Consider the following 9,500-nt stretch of genomic DNA (forward strand, 5'->3'; position numbering starts at 1 on the left):
AGAACCTCATGGCTGAGCTGACGATGCACACATTAAGTTCCAAGCCCTGCCTACTTCATGGATTGTCCCCACAGTGGTGGGACATACTGTTTTGAAGCTCCCAAAGTTAAAAACAATGCCCTCAGCTCTATCTGGACATTTGCTTTTAAATACCAGAGTGCTGTGTCTGCACAAACCAAACTGAACCAGTACATATAAGCAGTTACTCCTCATTAGTAAATAATGTCTGGCAAACCCTCAGACTTGACCTATGAGATAACATTGCTTGTGCACCTCTCCATTCTTTCATTTCAGCATGCAAGTGCTGTGAATCACTTTTTTTCATGTTCATTTTCACTGCCAACATCGCCAAGTGCCATGGAAACCACCCTTTCCTCAGACAGAGGCGCTGTTTCCAACCAGGAGGCATGCTGTGCTATTTAACTTTGGTAAAATCATCTTTAAGATCAAATTCGAGGGGCTATTGAGATGATGGTGATAATCCAGATGATTTTACAACCCTTTAATAATGTGTTTGCATGTAGTATTTACAGGATGGGAGGAGAAGTGGAAAAATGTAATTCACAGGGGATGGGGTCAGTGTTGTAAGAGGAAGAGGATATGCTATGACCAATATACAGGCTACCCGTTCTCACCCAGAACAACTCTAAGGACTCAGGTGATAGAACTGCAACCAGCACCACCAGCCATGGGTGTGACAACAATGCTGGCACACCAATCTCAGCTGGAAAGAGACGGAAGAGGACTCAGCAGGAGTTAAAATAGACCAAGTGCATGTAGACTGAGACACAACTTCCAACTTAATCTTTCTTGAAATTCTCTGCTGATGAGTGATAGCTCAATGGCATTTTACCTCTGTACTTCTCTGGGTGGGGATACTGTTGTACTTGACTTTGCATCTCTCAGTTATGCACCACTCCCAACTTACAGCAAGGTAGCCCTGGGTCAGTGTTAGCTTCTAAGGCCAGTATAAGCAGACTCCAAGCTTGTAAATCCACCACACAGCCTCATGTATGCTAAAATGACCCTGTAATTCTACTTATAATAAATAGCAGTCTGACTATCCAGTACTTTGGCAATGCAACATGCAAAACCAGGGACTGCCCTGAATAGAAAGAGCTCTCTCTTTTGAACATGATTTGATCTTCATGACCTTTCTTGCCTGTGAGTTTCCTGCTGTGACTGAGCAGCAAGAGATCAGCTAACTCCTGCTGCTCTGGTCATGCTGTTGGCCTGATTGCTGCAGAACTGGGAACTGTCCTGGTCTTACCAAGACAGCACTCCCGTTTCTCATAGCATGATGTACTAGACATGTAAGCACTTACAGTTAGGAATGGTGCGTGCCTTGGAGATTATGACATCTGACTACAGGTGTCCAGTCTAGCTGGTTGTCTGTGACCTCCACCCCTCTAATCAATGTAGGGAGAGGAATATGAAGAGCTACCTCAGCTCACCCAACAGTAGATGTTGGCCTCCCAGTTTGTGTCCATGCCAACGCAAAGACACACTTAGAGTTGTTTCACCGTGATGTTCAATTTTAAAGGCTGGAGCAATATTCCTGAGCTAGACCATAAACCCCCCAAATGACCCTTCATATTCAGGGGCAGTCATGTAAAGCATGTCTCCAGATTAGTGCCCACTTTTGAAAAATATAGATCTTGGCACACAAGTAGCAGTTTCTACATCTGAAGACAGCATTTGAATTCGCTGATTGAGGGGAGAAAATCTTTCATTAACTGACAAATATTCATCACTGTTGGTTTGCACACTTACTGGCCTTTGATGAGTTGGCAGAAGCAACACTGCTGTCCTGTCAGCCATGGTTTGTTTTCTTTCTATCAATGTTTATTGCTAAGATATTGATGTATTGAAATATTGAGAAGTAGGCAAAGTGAGAAAATGGTATCCTTTAAAATGAATATTTTTGTTTAAATAAACTGTGGTTGGTTAGTTTGGATTCTGGCTACCTCTCCATCTGAAACTCTCCGTGGGCATCCTTTTAGTTCAGTTTCTTAAATAACATTTTACAAACAGCAGTGAGGGCTATGGAAAGAACCTGTGGTTTGGTTTTCAGTAGATATTTTGACACTGGCACTGCTTCCAGAATGGAAATGTAGTTCTGCACTTTTTCATACTATACTTTGTGGCCTGAGATTTGCTCCAAGTGAAGCAGACGGATGATCTAGCCTGGTTGCACTGATTGGCCAAGTGTTATAGGACCAATGTACTTAATAATGCAATGAAGTCAGCATTTACTGATGCAGTGTATTTATCTCCTTCTCTGACAAAAATAATAATAATAGTAATAATAATAATAATTTTTAATTGAGAGCAATTTCTCCTGCTTCCAGTTTAGCAATTGGCTAAAAAAATAAAATCATTAAATGTGTATCTTCCAAAAAGTAAATGGAGATCTCCTTGAAAGAGAAGGCTAGCTTTGTTTTGGAAAGAAGAGAGTAGTACGAAGGCCATGGTGCTGCTGTGACATTTTCATCTTTTCTATAAATAAAGGCCAAAAGAAAAGGTCAGATCTGAATCTCTTCCCAGAAAAACGGGAAAAGACTCAGTTTCACCAACCATGACCTCTGAGACTCTCTCTATTAGAAACTCTCTAATAGTTGAGCTGTGCTCTAGTATAGAAAAGCCAGGAGACTGCTGGGTGCAACAGAAAAAAAGGCTCCTCTGTTGCATCTTGCCTGACCTACCTGATTTCTTTTTATGATAAAATTGGACTTGATCAGGGGATGAACTTTATCTTGACTTTAGCCAGTGTTTTGCTTGTCACTTTCTATATTAATTTATTCAAATTCGGACAGTCTCAGCTAGGTGGATAAAAAAACTGTTTGACTGATTGGGATCAGAGGGTTGATGTGATGGGACATGTAGCTGGACGCCAATGGTAGCTGGAGTACCACAGCAGTTTTTGCTCTGCTCTCAGATTTTCAGATGCCAGCAGGACAGATTCGTTATGCCTAGGTGGAAACTCAGAGGAATGAAACACCTCCATTTGTCCCTGAATCTCAGTCCATCCAGCCAATGGGCACCGTGATTAGTTCTCCATATTTCCTACTGGTAAAGACAAAAGAGGTCATCTGGAAGGGTTAAGGGTTGGGCTTCAATGTTGATGAAAAAACAGTAGAAATGATTAGTGTGAACAAGATACAGTCTGAGCTCTGTGCAGAAACACTATGTATTTTGCATTGTTAATGGAGATGACTAAATGTGGTGCTAATTTCTTATTTTTCTCCCTTCCCCCTTTTTCTGTCTGTTTGCCAAATGTAGCAGCTCAATGGAATAATCATCAAAGCAAGAAAGTGGAATGAAAGTGTACCTGCCTTCCAGTGTTTATAAAAACAAGGCAAACATTTCAGTATGATATACTGACAGGCTCCAAATCTCAAAACACTGTCCAGCTTCCTAAATCACTCCTTCTGGAATATCTAAATAAACTCATCTGCCTTTCTGCACAGAGCACAAATCATTTTGCTACAAACATACAAACCAGGTCTTAGTCTGGAGGGCTGATCTCTACACAGTACAGTTGCAAGGGCACAAAAAGCTACAAAACAAGCAGACAGGCCATACGGGACAAGTTCTGCACACACACCAGTGTGATGATAGAGTGACTCCATCTATTCAGAACTACTACTCTGGACTTCCACCTGTGGGGCAGAGATGGGCATTTGAACTACAACAGACAATCTAGTGCTTGTTGTTCCTTCCTCGCTCCCCTCTCAAAAGAAAAGGCAGCTTCATTGTAAGAAACCTGGCCTCTTTATTCCTTAGTCCCAGGCACCTTGCAGGCCTCAATCTTAATTAACTTGATTACAATGATGAGCAACTTTTGTGCCACTATCTGGGCCAGCCTCACCAGCTCCCTTTCAGCAGCCCTCCCAAAAGAGCTATTTAAAACCTCCATCAAAATTTTCCAGGCTTCCACCTCTGCAGAGCTGGCCATGTAGCTCACATACCTGGGAACTGTGCTGTGATTTGTTGCCTCCATGAAGCATTCGGAAATCCCGTGGAAGAGGAAACCACAAAGACTCCTTCTGGGGGAAATGAAATAATTATGGATTTGCATAACAAAGTGATACGAGCAAAATCTGTGCAGCACATGAAAGCCAATCCCCCCTCCGTCTCCTCCCTACACACGTTCCCCTGTACAATGTCATAAAGCTCATAACCAGCAAAGGAGAACCCTGAACAGCACATCAGCAAGCGCTTGGAGTTGCTCTGCAAAAGGATGAGCTATCTCTCTTCCTTTTATTGGGGAGCAAAGCGATGCTCCCTCCCATTAAATCTCCTGGTCTAGAGATATGCACAGAATCTCATCTTTCTCGAGGCAGGGTCACTGGAAGAACCTTGAACCAGGCTGCTCCCGTGCGCAGTCGTATACATACCCATGCTGCTTTGTTGTGCTCACCAGGCGGGGTGTTTGCTCAGGTGGCCAGCAGCAGCCCTCCCGTCGGAGGTGCCTTCCCAGCATAATTTCTTCTCTAGGGCCCAGAGATCACATGTTTCTCTCATCACAGAGAACTTCTGCTGTGGGATCGGTAATAACTCTGCTTGGAGCCAAGCTGAAATAAAACATGCCTCCAGTGAACAATAGCCAAATAACAAGAATGATGTTTTTTCTTCTTGTAAAGACCGCGTACTGCACACAGGGCTAATCTGCATGGCTTCAGTATGTTCAGCACCTGTGTTTTTGTTTTCTTTGCAGCGGGAACAGTGGCTTGGCCTGCGTTGCTTGTCCCTGCCTGTCTTGCAGAGAATAGCCCAAAGGTTTTATTCATTTTTAATCTGATTTCTGTACATGGGGAGTTGGAGTTAATGCAGGATTTTCCCTTACAGTGTCTTTCTCTTGTGGCCAAAAGGAGAATATCTGATGACCATGCGGTATGCTCCTTGGAGGTCTTGTTGTTGTTCACTTGAGATAGGGGTCAGCTATTAAGGTGGTACTGCATCCTCTGCTTCCTTCTTCCAGCTGTGAAGAGACACCTGCGTTGGCACGGCTGCAACTGGAACCGTGAATTGGAGAGTTCAGGCAGAGCTGCTGCATTTTCTGAGCAGACACTTTACTGTGAGCTGTAAACTTCAAACGTGGGGCTCAGTTCCCTCCGCTGCATGGGTTCTTTGTCCAGCTGGACTTCCATGAAACTGCTTTTGGTCTGGGAATGCAAAGGCCTTCATTTAAACCAATGTTTCATGTAAAACAACAAAAAAAATTCTAACTATGTCAAAGTTGTGATAGTTAAAGAACAAAGAACTTCAGAATTTAGTTTAAAATTACTTTTTTTTCTTTTCTTTTCCTTTTCTTTCTCTTTGTGTTTTTTTTTTTTAATTATTATTTTTTATTTCCCCGAAGCATTTTATTTTGTACTTGATCAGAGCTCTTGTGATCCTGCTTGTGGCTCAGGATGGAGCTGTTCACCACTGATCTCGTACTACTTGTTGGCTTCACTCTATTACCCAAAATAACAACACCACATTCTCTGACCAAAGGCCCATACTCCATATAAAAAAAGAACAAAACTATGATTTCAGCAATATGAAAGAGTCTAAAGCTTGTACAGGCCAATCATAACTGGTATTTGTAACTCATTTATGCAGCTTACTATATCTTGACAGATTTTCAGTTAACTGTCTTTAAAGGTGTACAGTGCATTGGTGTTTTGACAACATATGTATGTATGACAACATACAAAGTCTGGTTGGTTCTAATTTCCTTCCATTTTCCTATAATTAGAGTCACAGAACCACAGATGTAGGTACAGTAGTCACTTACACTTCTTGCTGTTTGTTAGGATCAAGATTGATTACCAAGATGTTCAAAAAGGAAGCCGAACTTCTGAAGTTCTGAAGTTGAAAATTTATTTCCACTAGGCTTTGCTTCATTTATTTTTGCCCTTGTTTTCCTTATAATATTGCTACCACTCTGAGATGATGCTCTCCAAGCTCCAGGGATCACTCCAACATAGGCATTTTAACATTGTGTTACAATCTGATCATACTGAGAAGGAACTGCCAATAATTCAGTTGTTGAGAAGAATGAAAAATATAACATACTCATTTCACCAGTTTTGCCTTCCACATTTGCTTTCATCTGAGCACTTCTTTCTCTCCAGCGTTCAAGAGGCAAAACCAAACGTCTTCAGAATGGGTGCTATGGGATAGAGCTCTCTGCATAGAAGTGTGATGTTACAATAAAAGGTTTTATTCTCTTTTGAAAATGGCAAAACTTCATAGTGTTGAAAGTTTTATGGGAAAGCAAACAGGGCTTCTGAGTCTCTCCCACATTATTGCAGCTTTGAAGTACCAACTTTCACTCTGTAATTGTTGGAACGCTCTCTCTGCTCGCAGAAAATAGATCTTTAACATGCCAACTGCTCAAACCGAGGCTCTTGCTGCCTTTGCAAAGGGAACACATTTGTGATGAGGCTGGTAGATAAACCCCACCCTATGGTACAACCAGCAGGACTGCTTCCATCTTTGTCTCTTTTCTAAGCTCCCTCTCTTGTCCTTTTCACAAAGTCACAGCACTAAGTCCAGGACAGATCATCAAAATCATCCAGTCACTTGAATAACAAGGTGAAGGGAGTTGTATCTAGCTCTTTTCTGCCTTTGTTTCCTCTGCTTTCACCTCCATGCCTGTTCTATTTTCTCTTTAGGTATTTCTTTTGTTTCCTGCGAGTTCCTTCTGCTGCTTAGCTTTGTATCATTCTCCAGCAAGCAGGCAGCTCCATTAGAGCTCTACCAGCTGGGTTATTAAAATGCAGGCACCATACCCATGTGCCCTGGGAACAGGAGTCCCTTGGGCCATTGCATGGCTGCCCAAACTTCTGGTAAGTTGCTACTACAACAGCAGCCAGAGCAGGAATGGAAGAAAAGTATCCATACTTCTATCACAATGTTAGAGCAGGCCTGATGACCAAAGAGGCCCCAGACTTGTTTCCAGCTAAACAAAGCTAGAAGCAACAACTGGACCATCATCTGGTCAAAGAGAAGGCCTGATTGCAAAGATGAGGCAGCTGGTACTAAGTCTGGCCAAGCTGAAACCAAAGACAGTGAGAAATCCTTCTCCTGTCAGTTTGGCCCATAGTTCTCAAAAGATTGTTCTGCCTCTGCAAGTGTTACAGAAAAGCCAAAACCAAAAGGACCCCAAGAGCACTCAGGCTTGTACCCTGCAACCCATGGTGAGGGGACACAGTATACACACACAGATACTTCTTGGCGTGGCTGTTGGCATGCAAGAGTCCTTCACGTAGACAATAAGGAGCTGCTGATTTGTTACAGATGTTCTGCAGCTGCAGGAAGTTAGATTGGTGGCCCTCTTTCAGTGCAACCAAACACATTTTTAGGTATGCATTTTTGAATTTCTAACAAACCAACGCACTTATTTTGAAATGCATATAATTTGATATTTTGTACTGTTACTATTCATACGCAACCATCTTTCATGGGAAGCACATCAAAGAAAACATCATCTTAGATCTGTTCCGTACAAACCCAAACAAATTATTGCCCAGCTTAGTTCATGTTGGTTTTGAGAGTAACCAAAGCCTGGGTGTGTTTGTCACATTCAATCTATAGTCCAAAGACTTCAGCTGTGAAGTTTAAAGAAGTGCAGCAAGCATCAAAGGAATACAGTGGGTTTCTTAGGGAAGAAAACTGTCTATAGTGTTATTACCCATTCAGCTCTTAACAGAAAAGACAAAGGACACATGGCGATTTAATCAACTTTCCATTATGGCTGAAAATGAGATGTCTGGGTATGACACAAACACATGAGCATATTTTATTTGTTTGAATTCAGCTACTATATAAATAAATGGTACAGACCAACCAACCTCAGCAATAGCTGTATTAGACTCCTTTATACATGTAGGCAGTCGAACACAATGTTTGTGCTGTCAACAGCACATGACAGTCAGACATTCATGCAGTATATAGCACTACTGTGGAACAAGCGTTTTCTTTTTTCTTAAATTCAATTGTAAATTCTTCCAGACAATTCACTTAATGGAATAAAGTCTCATTTTGCAGTCTGTCCTGCCAGTAATGGCTGCAGGTTCTGGTTCTGGGTGGAAGGAGAGGCAGGGAAAGGGAGAAAGTAGAAGAGAAATCTTGCGTTGGAGACCTTTCACTTCTATCAGTCAGTTCAATGTCTGATTTGTGCCCGTACAAGGGAAAGGCCCATACATGCTCAGTCATAAACACAGTCAGATAGGTTGATCCTGACAAGGACAAAAGCAGCTGTGTTAACAAGGGGAATAGCACATCTGGATAAAACTGAAACATTAGCTGTATATTGATACAGATGCTATTTGCAATCAGACTCAATAGCAGTCAAACTCCATTGCATGAAGGAAAATTAGAATGCTGGAAAGAAAAAAGACATTTACATTGGAATTCACATCTGTTATTAACCCACCATGTTTATTCTTGAAGAGCACTTCTTCTTTAATCACTTTGTAATTTAGACTGGAATATGAGTGGGTGAAATTTTTATACCGGTTGTAAAAGCTGTGAAAATATGAAACAGAAATGCTCAATGGAAATTATTCCTCCAGTTTAATGGGCAGGTTCTTAACTCCCTGTTCATATGGAGCAGTTCCTGACTCATGGGTTCATTGAGGAGTACAAGTCTATTCTATTAAAAAGCCTGTCCCAATGTACCCTGCTATCTGATCTCTGGCCTGGTTGTCTGAGGCCCCAGCTATCTCCTCATCTGTTCAGTATGGGTGTTACCAAGAGATCCAGTGCCTGTGTTATAACGAGTGGGAAGTGGCAGTGCTAGAGAACTACTACTGTGACGGAAACGGCCCTGGAGACCACCTGAAAGTACTTCCCAGACCACCACCGATCTGCAGACCAGATGTGGGAGCCAACAGCTTCCCCTTTGGATCTCTCTGGAACTCTCCTACTGCCTTACTGCTTTCCTTTCTCTTGTTTATGATGTAATTCTGCTGGTAAAAAGTTTCTGGATGTTTCCATGTAGGCCAGATACAGAGCTGAACTTCAGCTCCCCACAGCAAATCACAGCTCCCGAAGAGAGCTGTGTTAGTCTGAGACTGACGCTGGAGCAAGCCATTCAGTCAGACCAACTGTGGGCATCAGTTTCCAAAACACAAAGTCAGAAGGAGCCATCAGCTATATTAAACAAAAAATGGACACACACAAGTTTCAGCAGCTGATCAGTCTTATTTCTAGGTTGAAGTGCTGGAATTGCATTCTCATACTTTTGGGTGTTGACCTCTCAAACCTTTATTTATCTCCTGATCTCAGACTTCTGAGCTGTGTACTTGCCAAACAGCCAACCAGCGGGCTGAGACTTGTTATTATTTGTTTAGAAACTGTTCAGCTCAGATGCAAATAGCATGATGTGATGGCACCACTCCCAGTCCTCACTGAGATACTCACCTGATTTCCAAAATGGCACTTTTCTGCTGCTGGTCAGCTCAAAAGAAAGAAAGGGGAGGAAGTCAGATAATTAGTCTTGG

This window comes from Excalfactoria chinensis, chromosome 4, assembly GCF_039878825.1.
Source record: "Excalfactoria chinensis isolate bCotChi1 chromosome 4, bCotChi1.hap2, whole genome shotgun sequence".
Classification (NCBI taxonomy): domain Eukaryota; kingdom Metazoa; phylum Chordata; class Aves; order Galliformes; family Phasianidae; genus Excalfactoria; species Excalfactoria chinensis.